Source organism: Apostichopus japonicus, chromosome 19, assembly GCF_037975245.1.
Source record: "Apostichopus japonicus isolate 1M-3 chromosome 19, ASM3797524v1, whole genome shotgun sequence".
Lineage (NCBI taxonomy): Eukaryota > Metazoa > Echinodermata > Holothuroidea > Aspidochirotida > Stichopodidae > Apostichopus > Apostichopus japonicus.
Window position 1 is genome coordinate 3359096 of NC_092579.1, and position 16872 is coordinate 3375967.

The 16872-nt window shown below is 37.0% G+C and overlaps 2 pseudogenes; both read left to right on the forward strand.

The window, feature by feature from the left end:
* The first annotated feature begins 1339 nt into the window (after positions 1 to 1339).
* Positions 1340 to 2173, forward strand: LOC139959734 (very long chain fatty acid elongase 6 pseudogene; annotated as a pseudogene).
* A 7558-nt stretch (positions 2174 to 9731) lies between these two features.
* On the forward strand, positions 9732 to 16491 carry LOC139960123 (very long chain fatty acid elongase 6 pseudogene; annotated as a pseudogene).
* Positions 16492 to 16872: the final 381 nt, after the last annotated feature.

The following is a 16872-nucleotide window of genomic DNA, read 5'->3' on the forward strand; positions in this document are numbered from 1 at the left end:
ATTGCATAATTAATGCTTGTGCTTTAAGGGCTGCAGCCCACGGGCTGCAGCCAGCTGGAGGGACTCCAGAGGGTAAGTGAAAAGTTATTTCATTTGTGAATGGTGAATCAAAGTATAAGTACTCTAATTATCTATTTATAAAAGGCTCAATTCAGGCCTCCACAATTCTTCTTAAAATTAGTCGCAAATTGGCGACCGTTACTAAAAAGCTACTCACCAAAACTCAACATTCACTCGCCACAATGATTGCTGTTCAAGACTCCATAATTATGGTATAGTACAAACCTACAACATCAATACTCTCTGTAAACTAAGGTAAGGCGGATACATTGTGCTACGTAATTGCACATTGGAAATCTATATTTCTGTGCAATATGAAAATTAAACTTTTTCCACCAAAAATAAGTGATGAACAAAGTAAAACATGTCGCAGAACACCCAATGTATATTGCTTGATCAGTTTGTACTGTGAATAAGAGACAACCGTTGCTTTGCTGTTGCTTTGCCATGACCAGGCTGGTTGGGCGAAATGACCAGGCTGGTTGGGCGAAATGGTAAGGTTTGGCGAAATGGCAGTTGGGCGAAATGGTTGTTGGGCGAAGTGAACAGTTTCCCATCGGCTTATCAGTATAAACTGAAGTATGTTATTATAACAGTCCACATGTTAGTCCTGTCTGCAAATGTTACTGTGGAAAAATTACTAACAGACGAATTCATTACTCAAAGGTTGTTTCAACTACTGACTTGTTAGGAGTCAAAACAACTGTCCCAATGTTTGACTAGTAAGCATACTTTGTAAATATGGATCAAATTGCGGATTTTAAGCGTTTTGTCGAAAGATTAGCTACTCGATTAGCAACTTCGTACATTTTCTGATGTCTGGAGAAATTTTTTTCTAAGATATTACGCAAAGCAAATGTTTGAATTTTGATTGTTGTTTAGCCTTGTAAAAACCTTGTAAAAATAAACATTTCTGTGCCATTTTTTCCTTTTGAAGATATTACAGTACTTGTAGCCCTAGGGCCTACCAAAATCTTAATCCGGCTCTGTATATGTGTATCAATGTTTATCATTTCCAGCTCATGTTATGATTTTATTACGGGGAAGGGAGATTGTTTAACATGTGGCCACCCCCTCCTCCCCTCCCAATACATCCTATGGTTGAGGGCCACGAGTTAATTCACTTGCCATCAATAGTATAGGAATTCAACCTGGTCGTATCGATTCTGCTCAACGCCGTTTAATATACTGATTTCATCACTCGCAGTTAATATGTAACGTACTGTTAAAATTCCACTACATGCTTTTCTATTATGCAGATTTGATGTGAAGATTCAAAATGGCCTCCTTTATTTCCGCAATTGAAAGATTCGCCTCTAGTTATGACGAACGAGTAACACAAGAATGGATCCATAGACATTGGCCAAAGACCATAGCAATAAGCGTCCTATACATTATACTAGTCTTCTCTGGGAGACGCTGGATGGAAAAGAGAGAAAAATATAACCTCAGATGGGCTCTCACTCTTTGGTCTGCGTCTTTGGCGCTGTTTAGTATCATCAGTACTTGGTTTATATTGGGGAGAGCAATCCACGATTTACGCATGTACGGGTTTCGACACACCATCTGCGACAACACCTTCTTCTACACAGGATCAGGTATTTGGATGTATTGGTTCAGCTGTAGTAAAGTCGTGGAGTTGGGAGACACATTTTTCATCGTTGTTCGTAAACAAAAGTTGATGTTCCTCCACTGGTATCACCACGTGGCTACCTTAATCTTCACGTGGTATGGACATGGCAATGAGATTGCGCTTGGCATGTACTTTTCAGGCATTAACGTTGCCATTCACTCCGTCATGTACTCCTACTACGCTATTCGTGCATCTGGATTAGTGCGCATGCCTCGGCAAGTCAACGTCACGATTACGTCATTGCAACTTTTACAGATGGTGTTTGGAGTATACATTAATATCTACGCATACATCGAGCTGTTGAACAGTCGTCCATGTAATAATAACTTGTCCAGTATATATTTTTCTTTCGTCATGTACTTCAGCTATGTGGTTTTGTTTGCAAATTTCTTCTATCAGAACTACATGGCCAAACAGAATCATTCAGGGAAAGTCTACACAAACGGGGTAAATTTAACGGGCACCAAGAAAGAATCGTAAGAGTTTAGGGAGGCTTTAGTTAAAATCATATTAAGGCGGATCGACTGTAATTGACAATTTCGACCAAAGCATCATTCTGTATTTCAAGGAAACGACATGATTGGGAACTTAAGAAACAATTTACACCCAAAAATAATCAATGTGATCAGTATTTACCGCGATATGCGGCCTGTTTACCCCTAGATATACATGTCTTAACCAGAATTGTAGCAGTAGGAGGTTCAGGCGGTTTCTTGAATCAGGAACACCGGGTTCCGACATGTCAAGCCGACGGATCACAACTTCCAGTCAAGTAAGATCCTACACTTTGACAGACAGAACATTGTGATGTTTCCATTGTGGCGTTGTGTCAATTGTTAGTGCGGCTATTATGAAGGGTTAAGGGCCCGTTTCTGCATCTTGATGTTTCTTTGTATGAATGAACAGGGTTAATCAACGTTTATCGCAGGATATTGCACTCACTCATATCCTTATCGCTGGATGCACTCGGCCCACTGTCTCTTGCGTCGTTCGAGTTATCCTGCGATATAAACGCACGATTGACCGTTGATGAACCCTATAACTTTACATTTACTAAGAGAAAAAGCATAATTTTTTACAAACTTTCTGTAAACCGATAGATGTAAATTTCCAATCTCTCGCTTATATAAACATCCTTGTTGTTACGCACTGCACGTTCGTGTTTATTCGTCGTTTAGGGGCAACTATGGAGCGATAAAAGGGAATATATTACTAACGCTCAATTTCATATATCAAACAACGTTTATGTAACATTTTATTTTGCAAGCAATATATATTGTTGAAAGTAAATATATATGTTTAATTCGTAAAAGATATATATGTGTAACCAAATATATAAATAATATATATTAATTAACAAAATATAAATATTTAAATAAATATATTTTGTTAAATATATATATATCCCTGAAAAAAATATATATTTTAGTGAAATTATATATTTACAAAAGCATACGATTTGGTAAAGCTGTAAATTGTTCTCAATACATATATTTACAAATAGACATTTTGGTAAAAATATATGTGGTAAAAAGCATATATTTGTAAACATATAAAGTTCGGTAACAATATGTATTTGTAAATATATAAAGCTAAAGTTCGGAGACCCTTTAGATTTTTTTAAGTAAAGTTCGTTTCATTAGTTAATATTAAAGTCCAGAGACAAAGGTACATAAGGAACCATTGGATTTATAAAAGAACTATCTCAAGCACAGATCAAAATCAGTTGGCGAAGCCTCAATTAAAAATGAATCTCAAAACTATACAGTCCTTCGCCATTTTATAACATTTGTTAAGTCTTTTTTTTTAAACTAAAGATAACATCAGCGAGTCTTGGTATACGAGATTCGATGTATTGAAACTAAAGAGGGGTTTCCTTTTGTTAAAAACATAAAAGCAACAGTAATAATTCAACCCAAAATGCAAATTTCCGTAATGAATGATAATGCTTTCCCACAGGCTACTACTTATAGTTTGCTCGTGAGATGGTTTTTGGTCAGCAAATGTTGAACGATGATTCGCGACCTTTTGGAAAAAGTATACCTATACTTTGGTATGGATCATAATGATGTTCACATGCGAAAAGTTACAATACTCATCTTTCCTACTTTTATTCCTCCAAAGTCAAGGTTCCCTACCGGGAGTTATTAAATAAAACCACTATGTGATTCGAATCAATATTATACCACTCAAATGCAAGTATCTTTATATTTTATTAGCGACCTTCCGTTTCTATTTGTAGATAGTGCAGACATATGTAACAGCATAGATAAGGAACAATATAACCATCAGTTATGTTGTTTGCTTCAGGATTAAGCAATCCAGTTTCCCTGTTAGTTTCACCCCCTATACCCCCCTTCTACCACCATCCATGCAACAATACCTTAAGCCACCATATATATATAAAATTCACGTCTATCAGACGTTCACAAGACCCCCTCCCCTTCCCCCAAGTAAAATACAGAGTATATATATGTTGGAATATGTAAACATGAAAACTATAAAGATGATGTGGGATAAAAACTTACTTTTAATACTTATAGACAATTAAAACACTATGCTGTCCGTGGATGGTTTTACTTCCAGGCCACATTTTCTACAATTGATCCTTTAAACATCTAAGGCTTATCTATGAAAGTGGCTGAACTAGTTCAAAACACTCGCTCGGCTGTGAGAGGTCCCTCTGCACTCCCCTTCTTGTGGTTATCCCATAGTATGATTTCCCTCCGGAGGTTATGGAAATAGAAAACCCTTATGTAATTCCTGTCTGGTTAAAGTATAACCCTATTTGAGAGCGTCGAGTGGTTACAGCTTACAGCAAGTCAAGGCTCTCTTATGTAATTCCCATCCAGTGGTTATAACACTATTTATGAGCCTCGAGTGGTTAATTACAGCAAGTCAAGGCTCCCTTATGTAATTCCCATCAAGTGGTTACAGTATAACCCTATTTGAGAGCCTTGAGTGGTTGCAGCAAGTCAAGACTCTCTTATGTAATTCCCATCAAGTAGTTACAGTATAACCCTATTTATGAGCCTCGAGTGGTTGCAGCAAGTCAAGGCTCCCCTACGTAATTCCCATCACGTGGTTACAGTATAACACTATTTATGAGCCTCGAGTGGTTACAGCAAGTCAAGGCTCCCTTGCGTAATTCCCATCACGTGGTTACAGTATAACACTATTTATGAGCTTCGAGTGGTTACAGCAATCAAGCAAACTATGCCACTTTGTGATTCCAATCTATGTTATCCCCCTGGTGTGGTTACAAAAAAGTGACTTGTAACGCCCCCCCCCTCCCCTCGTTCCGAGTGATTGTAACAGGTCTTATTTCATTCCCATCGAGGGGTTCAAGGACGAGCGTGGCGTGCACACGATATCAAAGAAGTGGTCTAATTCTTCAACAGTTGAATGTTAACAAATCTCTTCCCCCCCACCCCCCAAATCGACGGTGGAACATGGGTCTTGACCCTCTCCACTCCTTTGCGCTCTGACTTCAAGGCTTAGTTGCCTAACAAACTATTTTGGCTGATTTCCAAGCCAAGTTTTCAACGTTGATCTGAATTTGGTCAGTTTTCTTTTTTGTTAATCAATCATCCTTATCTTATCGCAATCACAATTTGAACTTCGCGAAGCGTAATGAAGTACCACCGATGAGCTTTGTTCTCTTGTATGTTAATATATATTGAGCTATATTAGTGTGTGGTTAGTTTTATCCAAAAATAGTAAACATTACTGACCTCAGATACACATATGTTTGTATAGGTGATGTATCAATGGTTAAAGTAGTGGGCATAGACTAAAATAGTACATATCAAGCAGAAAAATAGCAATTAATTTTATATTTAGTAACGACCTTCCGTTTGCATTGGTAGATAGCGCAATCAATAGAATATCAGTGTAAGTTATGTATAAATACCTCTCATCCAAGGACTATATAAGTTAGCACATATAGCAGTATATAACGGTCAATATATTTAGTTATGTTTTGCTGCAATATTGGTTTTCTGATGCAGAACACCTGGAAGACCAGTTCTCTTTCTTCCCCCCCCCCCACCCCGTCTCCATTCTTCCTCCCTCCTCACTCCCCACCTCTCCCTCCTCTCTCTCTCCACCCTCTCCCTCTCTCTCAGCTCTTATAACAGAAATTCAAGTATCTTTATATTTAGTAACGACCTTCCGTATGTATTTGCAGATTAGAAGTTAAATGTAAACAAATCTCTAGTCCAAGGATTGAGGTAACATACGTATAAACGAACAGCTGTCGCGATCATGATCAATTGCTCTCGGGTTATAACATAATCATTTGTGTAGTACAGAGGAGATCCAGTACCCTTCCTTTCCCTCCACCCCCCCCCCACGCCCCTTGACTCTCTTTTGCCTTATCTGCATCATAATAGAGCTAAGGTTAACCTTGACATTTGGAAACGACCTTGTATATTGTATTGGCAGATAACGCAATCAGATAGGAACAGTAGCAGCTTATTATAAATACATATAATCCAAAGATGAGTGCTTTAGGGTTACCGCATGCAGTTATTAATACATGTTGGTATATGTAAGCATAAAAACTATAAAGATGACCGTGCGATACAAACTTAATTTTAATACTTTATAGACCATTCAAAAGTTCTGCTGTCCGTCCATGGACGGTTTTATTTTCATGCCACATTTTCTAAAACTGATCCGTTAAACAGCTAAGGCTTATCTATGAAAGTGGCTGAACTACTTAGCCTAACATAGAGGCCCGGAAGTCGATTTCTTGACTAAACACAAAATTCACTGAGTAGAAATTATATTAAGACTTTGTATAGCCTATTCAGGCCAATACCTCCATGCTTTAATTACATATGCACGGTGCGATGCAAATTGTTCATAATTATATGGGCATATTGTGTTGAATGTAATGTTGATCGAAATCAGGTTTGGCTTATTAGACAGGATTCAAGTTTGGTTTATATGACAGGAAATAGGTTTGGTTTATTAGATAGGAATCGAGTTTGGTTATGAGCCTGACAGGAATCAGGTTTGTTTTATTTGACATGAATTAGGTTTGGCTTATTACACAGTGACAGGTTGTATTGTAAGGCATATATCAGGTTTGGTTTATTAATCAGGCATCAGGTTTGGTTTATTAGATAGGAATCGAGTTTGGTTATTAGCCTGACAGGATCACGTTATTTTATTTGACATAAAACAGGTTTGACTTATTACACTGTGACAGGTCTGTATTGTTAGGCATATATCAGGTTTGGTTTATTAGTCAGGAATCAGGTTTGGTATTATTGGATGGAATTGAGTTTTGTTATGAGCCTGACAGGAATCAGGTTTGTTTCATTTGACATGAATCAAATTTGGTTTATTAGTCAGTAATCAGGTTTGGTTTATTAGACAGTAATCGAGTTTGGTTATTAGCCTGACAGGAATCAGGTTTCTTTTATTTGACAGAAATCATGTCTGGCGTTTTACACAGGTACAGGTTTGTATTGTTAGGCATATATCAGGTTTGGTTTATTAGTCAGGAATCAGGTTTGGTTTATTACATATATGTATTAGGTTTGGTTTGTTGTAGGCTTGTTAAATTATTAAATACAAAGCAAGTTTGATTTATTATTGGCTGTTATTATTTATATGTTATCATATACAGTGCCAACCTGGTACCAAATGACTTAGAGTCCGGGCCGCGAATATTTTTTCCGCAAACTGAAATGACACTGAAATTATTTACTCGATTCTGATTGGCTCTCAGCGAGCAAGTGATATACTTGGGTATATAACATGGATCTCTCCATACTCTATCGATAGCAGAATGATCAACACGAACAAATTCAAGATATTTACATTAGCAACTTTCCAGAACTTTTGTTAAGTGTATATGAACGAAAGTATATAGTGTTCTTAACACAATGAAGCAACTATTCCGAACTACTGCGCCCATTATATATAGGCAGTCCTCGATCGTTTGTTTACTCGCTTGACTCCGCTCTACCCAACACATGTAATATAGCCTATTGTACTGTGTATAGCATACAACACAATAAAACAGTGCATTTGTAATTGTATACATGTAGCCGATATACACATGTACGAGGTGTTTGTGTACATTCGGAGTTGCGATACTTTTAGTTTTATAATCATAAATTCAAAATGTATTCAGTCAATGAACCATGATAGGCCTAGTCGAATATGCAGTGGCCATGAAGACGGCGAGCGAATGTGTGCCAGCCACAGTGGCCACAAAAAAAGGTCTGTGTCTTTTGACTTGTTCGCTGTTTGACGTTTGACGTGCTCGCTGAGAGCCAATCAGAATCGAGGAAATAATTTCAGTGTCAGTTCAGTTTGGGAAAAAAGTATTCGCCACCGGGACCAAGCCAAACACAGATATCATTGGTCTATATATCATAGAGATAACTCTGATCAACAAATACCTCAAACATACTCTGGTGAACAAATTCCTCAAACAACTAAGAGTGATCATAGTTAGGAGATACCACATGTTCAGTAGACGACCCCCTCCATCGATTTCAGATGTATTGCACCTGCCTCTGAGATCGGTGAAGTCGAAAACCATAAGGGGGAAGAATTCCTCGCCCCCCCCCCCACCCTTTCCCAAAAATGAAATTGAAACTTTAGACGTCAAAATGGTGCATTGCGAGGCAAATTTAGACTATGAAAGATGTCTTTAATTATGTCTAAATATACAACTGTGCTGATATATCACTAAACTTATAATTTCAGGTGTTAGGTTAAAAAAGGAGGGGTGTGTGTAGGGGTGGGTGGTTGCACACCGTACTCACTTAATCTCACTTAGTCCGTAATCGACTATTTTTTCCCACACCGTATACAGACATGCATTGATACCATAGTTGAAGATTAACTATACTCTTACACATACTATACTCGTGCTATTAAGTTAGTTGTGAAGTAGCATAAGGGAAGCCAAATATTTATTTAGACCTGAAGTAATTCTAGAGCTGCAAAATAGAGCCTAGGATTTGCGTCAAACTCAAATAAATATTCACACCGATGATGGTGCATGTCAGACAGGAATGATCTTCTTCTGTTTTCTTCCTTTTTTGGCTAAAAAAGTTGAAAGTTAAGTTAAAGCATTCTAAATTATTGGAGAAATAATAACACTGTAATGTGCTTCAGCTTGTGATTCTCGAATAACAACCGAAAGGCATTTTGTCTGTGGATGTATGCTAATTTAACTGTTCTTTTTTTTCAAGGTAAAAGATATCCTTCAACTAAACTTGCTGTCCTCGATGCTTTGATCACATTCCGAGATTATAAAAATCTTGAGTCAAATCAGTCGAAGTAGGGGGGAAATTTCCCAACTTCGCGCTTGCATGCATTAAATTTTACTGTATTATACCGATAAATGCTTGGAACGATTGTTTTTTTTATCTAAGCGTGAATCTCCCATTTAACATTCATATATGTAAACATTGAAATATATAGGTCTAGACAACTCTATGGGTGACCAATAAATTTAAAAATTTGAAATGGCCGCAATTACTGATGGTCAATTCCTTAGTGTCCATTTTAAGTATTTATCATATTCACCTGTACAGTTATCGAGCTGACATATGTGTCAACTTCGCGCTTGCATGCATTAAATTTAACTGTATTATCCCGATAAATGAATGCAAAATTGATGTTTCTCTATCAAATTGATGTCTCCTGTTTAGTGGTTTGGGTTAAAATTGGACCTTCATACGTGGCAGCTACATAAATGCATTAAATCATGTCAACATTTAATAGGAAACTGAGAAAGTGGATGGACAAGTTGGTGAAGTATATTCTTTAATTGAACCATGTGTGTTTCGATTGACTCGCAGACAGTAGCAATTGTAATGAATTGTTTATCTAAGCGTGTGGAGTTTCTCCCATTTACCAATCAGATAGGTCAATATTGACATATATAGGTCTTGAGAACTCTATGGTTGACCATTTAATTTGAAAATTAAACAACGCCACGGTTACTGATGGTCAGTTCCTTAGTGTCCAGTTAAAGTAATTATCATATTCACCTGTACAGTTATCGAGCTGACATATATGTGTGTGTGTGTGTGCTCTACTAGTTGCGAAAAGAGAATGCCTGTGATAAGTTATATAATTTCCTACTAAACGAAAGAAGCAGAATCTCTCTATACCTTTGAGCAATGTGACTGTTAGACAGGTAAGGTGCTCAAGCCGAAGCCCTTAAGGACCAGCATATCCGATTAGTGAAGATTGTGGGCACATTTGTCTTCGTATTTCAGATTTGGTCATTAGGCCGCATTTATTGAGAACTAACATAGAGATGATTTCTATGTGTATGGTAAATACTTTTCTGTCAGTGTTATAGACTTGTTTTGGTGTCAACTTCATCTACTCAAAACTTCAGTTCCCTTATACATAGAGACTGTAGCCATGTGATCATGACGGTGTTGAATACTCTATATGTTACAATGCCACCACATCAAACGTTTGTTGCATGCACGCTACCTATATTACATACATAGGTAGTTCTCTCTATACTCTTTATTTACTACAGTATACTTGTTTGTGTATAGCAAACACTTGTATTATCCGTCGTAAACATATTTTAAATTATGTGTATCCTAGCACTGATATATATATTCTATCGCTCTACTTCAGCGTGATACACATATATAAACGGATTATAGGCTATATTAATGTTACACGTATATAAACGGAGTATAGGCTACATTAACGATACACATATATAAACGGAGTATGGGCTACATAAATGTTTCTTATTCTGATCACATTGATTCTTTATAACTACGTGGTTTCTATGGTTGAAGAAAAGGTAAGTTTACCATTGTTGCTATATGTATATGTGCGGGGCCGGATTAATGCTTGTGCTTTAGGAAATGCAGCCCAGGGGCCTCCGCCATCTGGAGGGCCTCTAGAGCGTAAATGAAAAGTTATTTCAATCGTGAATGCTGAATCAAAGTATAAGAACTCTAAATTAACTATTTAATAAAATGGTTCAGTTCTGGCCTCCACAATTAGTTTTACAGATAGTCGCCAATTGGCGACCGTTACTAAAAAGCTACTCGCCAAAACTCAACATTCACTCGCCACTATGATTGCTGTTCAAGACTCCATACTTAGAGTATAGTACAAATATACAACATCAACAAAGTCTGTAAACTAAAGTAAGACGGATACATTGTGCTACGTAATTGCACACTGGAAAATTATATTTATGGGCAGTATGGAATTTAAACTTTTTCCACCAAAAATAAGTGATGAACAAAGTAAAGCATGTCGCAGAACACCCAATGTATATTGCTTGATCAGATTGTACTGTGAATAAGAGACAACCGTTTATTCAGTATAAACTGAAGTGTGTTATAACATTGTAACACATGTTAGACCTGTCAGCAGATACTATTGTTGAAAAATTACTATGAGAGGAATGCATTACTCAAAGGTTGTTTCAACTACTGACTTGTGAGGAGTCTAAACAACTATCCCTATGTTTAACTAGTAAGTATATCTTGTAAAATATGGATCAAATTGCGGGTTTTAAGCGTTTTGCAGTAAAGATTAGCTACTCGATTTGTGACTTTGTACATTTTATTGAAGAAATTTGTTTCCAAGAAATCACGCAAAGAAAATATTTGGAATTTTAATTGTTGTTTATAACACTGAAACTTACATAAATAGACTCTAAATTCCCTTAGTTGTGTCGCTTGTTATATATCGCCACCAATCGATGAGACGCGTCACGATGCGTGAATGTCTATATGCATATACACAATTGGTACAGTAACATGATGCTATGTAACCAGTTGGTAAAGTGTCATTGTGTCTTAGAGTACGCTCAAATGAGTTGTACAGACATGACGCAACGTATTATTCTGTGTCCTGTAGGTTTACAAGGATTCTGTACATAGCTATCCTTCATTTGGTACACAGTATCTATTGTAGTGTAGCTACAGACAACTGCTAATTATTACTTATTGATAAAAGAACCCAAGAAAGTCTTCCGTGTCAGTATGCACTAGTGTCAAATTGTCAATGTACATCTCGGCTTTAAATTTTCCAAACTTTATTCCTTTTCACGTATTTTGTTGTAATGAAAAGTACAAAACTTCGCCTCATTTGTGACTCATGTCATGGCGCCCTCAATCGCTCCGCCAGCATTTAAAAAAAAATTATTGTGTGTCCGTGGAAAAGATCTCTGTGTTAATAACTGTGACATTTCAGTGACGAGTAGTAGAAATACGAAAGGAGTTGATGTCAGCCGTTCGAGGTTTACGCACGTACCGTTGTTGGCGTTGTATATTGTCTATGTTCTCATTGCGTTAGTTACACATTTCCAGTATTTTCAGTCGGTTACGTTTACAAGGCGATACAAAACATGAATAACTAGCATGGAGTTGAGCCCCATCCCCTCCCCCATCCACTCCCACCCTCAACTGTTTTGTCAATTTTTCTTTATTTGGAAGACAGTTATGACTTGTTCAAATCCTCGAAAAGCGGTAACATCTAGATTAGATGAAGTTTGTTTTTTCATGATGCGCAGGAGACTTAAACAAGTCTACACCATTGACTGATCGATGAACCAAGATATAGCTAGATCAATATATTAACTGATACATATTGCGCAATATTTTGATTACCAAGACAGTTGCACTGCGTTTCTGTGGGGTTTTTGGGGGGTACATTAATCAGCGAACTTAGTTATTTACATATGATAATTATTTTTGTTAATAGATATTGTTTGACAAGCCCTACACTCGCGATAACATGAGTGACATCAGTGTGAAATAAATAACCCATGTCTGCGAACGAATGTAATTTACAGTAGTTGGAACAGAACATCATTTAACAGTGAGAACACGACTCCAGTAAGAAAGACAACAGTGCGAAATACGTGAGTCTCCTTATTATATTCATGGTTTGCTCATATTCTTCGTTACAATTTCACTCGCAATTTTCAAAGTTATATGTAACGTTAGGGAAGCAAATGATTTATTTAGACCTGAGGAAATACTAAAAGTGCAAAATAGAGCCTAGGATTTGCGTCAACCTCAAATAAATATTCACACCGATGATGGTGCATGTCAGACAGGAATGATCTTCTTCTTTTGTTTTTTGGCTAAAAAAGTTGAACCTTAAGTTAAAGCATTCTAATTTATTGGAGAAATAATAAAACTTTAATGTGCTTCAGCTTTGATTCTCGAGTAACAACCGAGAGTTTTTTGAATGTGGTATATGGTAAGTTGGTAACTTAACTGTTCTTTTTAAGGTAAAAGATATAGTCATGGTCTATTTAAATTTGGGCCGGTGGTTCAGTTTTATCCTTCAACTAAACATGCTGTCCTCGAGTGTTTTGATCAAATTCCGAGATTGTAAAAGTCTTGGGTCAAATCAGTCGAAGTAGGGGGGAAATTTTCCCAACTTCGCGCTTGCATGCATTAAATTTTACTGTATTATCCCGATAAATGCTTGGAACGATTTTTTTATCAAAGCGTGTGGAGAATCTCCCATTTAACAATCATATATGTAAATATTGACATATGTAGGTCTAGAGAACTCTATGGGTGACCAAGGCCGCGATTACTGATGGTCAATTCCTTAGTGTCCATTTTAAGTATTTATCATATTCACCTGTATAATTATCAAAATGACATATACGTTTGCGTGTATGCTCTACTAGCAGCTGCAGCCAGCTGGAGGCACTGCAGAGAGTAAGTGAAAAGTTATTTTATTTGTGAATGCTGAATCAGAGTATAAGTACTCTAATTTATCTATGTATAAAAGGGTTCAAATTCAGGCCTCGTAAATTCCTCTTAAAAGTAATCGCCATTTGGCGACCGTTACTAAAAAACTAACTGACCAAACCTCAACATTCACTCGCCACAACGATTGCTGTTCAAGACGTCTTACTTATGGTATAGTACATATCTACAACAGCAATACTCTCTGTAAATTAAAGTAAGGCGGATACATTGTGCTACGTAATTGCACACTGAAAAAATATATTTCTGTGCAGTATGAAATTTAAACTTTTTCCACGAAAAATAAGTGATGAACAAAGTAAAACATGTCGCAGAACACCCAATGTATATTGCTTGATCAGATTGTACTGTGAATAAGAGACAAAAGTTAATCAGTATAAAACGAAGCTTGTTATCTTGTTTCCAAGAAATTACGCAAAGCAAAAGTTTGAATTTTAATTGTAGTGTAACCTTGTAAAAATCAAGTTAATATTTCTTAGACATTGTTTCCTTTTGAAAGTATAACCGGGGGCCTCACAGCACTTGTAGCCCAGGGGTCTACAAAATCTTAATCCGGCTCTGTATGTGTGTATAAATGTTTATCATTTCCGGCTCATGTTATGATTTTATTAGGGGGAAGGGAGATTGCCTAGCATGCGGCCACCCCCTCCTCCCCTCACCTCCCCTCCCAAAACATCCTATGATTGCGGGTCACGATTTAATTCACTTGCCGTCAAGAGCAAAAGGAATTCAACCTGGTCGTATCGATTCTGCTCACCGCCGTTTAATATACTGATTTCATCACTCGCAGTTACTATGTAACGTACTGTTAAAATTCCACTACATGCTTTTCTATTATGCAGATTTGATGTGACGATTCAAAATGGCCTCCTTTATTTCTGCAATTGAAATATTCGCCTCTAGTTATGACGAACGAGTAACACGAGAATGGATCCATAGACATTGGCCAAAGACCTTAGCAATCAGCGTCCTATACATCATACTGGTCTTCTCTGGGAGACGCTGGATGGAAAAGAGAGAAAAATACAACCTCAGATGGGCTCTCACTCTTTGGTCTGCGTCTCTGGCGCTGTTTAGCATCATCGGTACTTGGTTTATGTTGGGGAGAGCAATCCACGATTTACGTATGTACGGGTTTCGACACACCATCTGCGACAACACCTTCTACTACACAGGACATGGTATTTGGTTGTATTGGTTCTGTTTGAGTAAAGTCGTGGAGTTGGGAGACACATTTTTCATCGTTGTTCGTAAACAAAAGTTGATGTTCCTCCACTGGTATCACCACGTGGCTACCTTAATCTTCACATGGTATGGATATGGCAATGAGATTGCACTCGGCATGTACTTTGCAGGCATCAACTTTGCTATTCACTCCTTCATGTACTCCTACTACGCTATTCGTGCATCTGGATTAGTGCGCATGCCTCGGCAAGTCAACGTCACGATTACGTCATTGCAACTTTTGCAGATGGTGTTTGGAGTATACGTTAATATCTACGCATACAGTGAGCTGTTGAACAGTCGTCCATGCAATAATAACTTGTCCAGTATATATTTTTCTTTCGTCATGTACTTCAGCTATGTGGTTTTGTTTGCAAATTTCTTCTATCAGAACTACATGACCAAACAGAAGCATTCAGGGAAAGCCTACACAAACGGGATAAATTTAACGGGCACCAAGAAAGAAACGTAAGAGTTTAGGGAGGCTTTAGTTTTAATCATATTAAGGCGGATCCACTGTAATTGACAATTTCGACCAAAGCATCATTCTGTATTTCAAGGAAACGACATGATTGGGACCTTAAGAAACAATTAACACCCAAAATAATCAATGTGATCAGTATTTACCGCGATATGCGGCCTGTTTACCTCTAGATATGCATGTCTTAACCAGAGTTGTAGCAGTAGGAGGTTCAGGCGGTTTCTTGAATCAGGAACACCGGGTTCCGACATATCAAGCCAACGGATCACAACTGCAAGTCCAGTAAGATCATACAGACAGACACACAGACACACAGAACATTGAGATTTTTCGATTTTGGCGTTGTGTCCTCGCCGTAACGTACGTGCACTTTCGTGTTTATTCGTCCTTGAGGGGCAAACATGGAGCAATAAAATGGAAGAGCGAAATATGTTGAGACTAGTTGAGACTAGTGGAACACTAGTAGTTGTTACTCAGAGTTTCACGCGTTGAGCCATTTTTGTCTGATGATCGCTCAACGCGTGAAACTCTGAGTAACAACTATTAGTGTTCCACTAGTCTCAACTAGTCTCAACATCATCAATCATCAATATCATCAATATATATATATATATATATATATATATATAGCCGTGAAAAATATGTATATTTTTGTAAATACATATATTTACAAATATACATTTTGGATAAGAATGTATATTATGTTAAAAAGCATATATTTGTAAATATATATAGTTTGGTAACAATATATATTTGTAAATATATGAAGCTAAAGTTCGCAGACCCTTTAGATCTATTTTAAGTCAAGTTCGTTTTATCAGTAAATATTAAAGTCCAGAGACAAAGTTAGATAAGAAACGATTGGATTTATAAATAGAATTAGAATATCTCAATCACAAAATGAAAATCAGTTGACAAAGCTATCATTAAAAACGAATCTCAAAACCACGTAATTATTTACAGTCCTTCACCATTTTATAACTTTTTTAAAGTTTTTTAAAATAACAACAGCGAATTTTGGTCTATTTTTGTTTCACAAGATTCGAGCCATTGAAACTAAAAAGGGGTTTCCTTTTGTTAAGAACATAACAGCAACAGTAATAATTGATGATGCTTTCCCACATGCTACTTTTAATAGTTTGCACGCGAGATGGTCTTTGGTAAGCGAATGTTGAACGATGTTTCTCGACATTTTGGAAATAGTATACCTACTTTGGTATGGATCATAATTATGTTCTACATGCGACAAGGTACAATACTCATTTTTCCTACATTTATTCATCCAAACAGACATGTATTCAGATATATCATAAGCGTGATAAGGAGCAATATAACCATCAGTTATGCTTTGTTTGCTTCGTTATGTCTTGTTTCCATATATATAAAATTCACGTCGATCAATACGTTCAAAATGTGATCGTACACGCCCCCCCCCCCCCAAAGAAAATACAGGTATCTGTATATGTTTGAATATGTAAACATAAAAGCTATAAAGATGAAGTGGGATATAAACTTAATTTCAATACTTACGGACAATTAAAACACTAAGCTGTCAGTCCATGGACGGTTTTACTTCTAGGCCACATTTTCTACAATTGATCCTTCAAACATCAAAGGGTTTTCTATGAAAGTGGCTGAACTAGTTTTAAAAAAATCACTCGGCCTTGAGAAACTCCCTGTGTGCTCCTCTGTGTGTGGTTTTCATCTGGGTATTT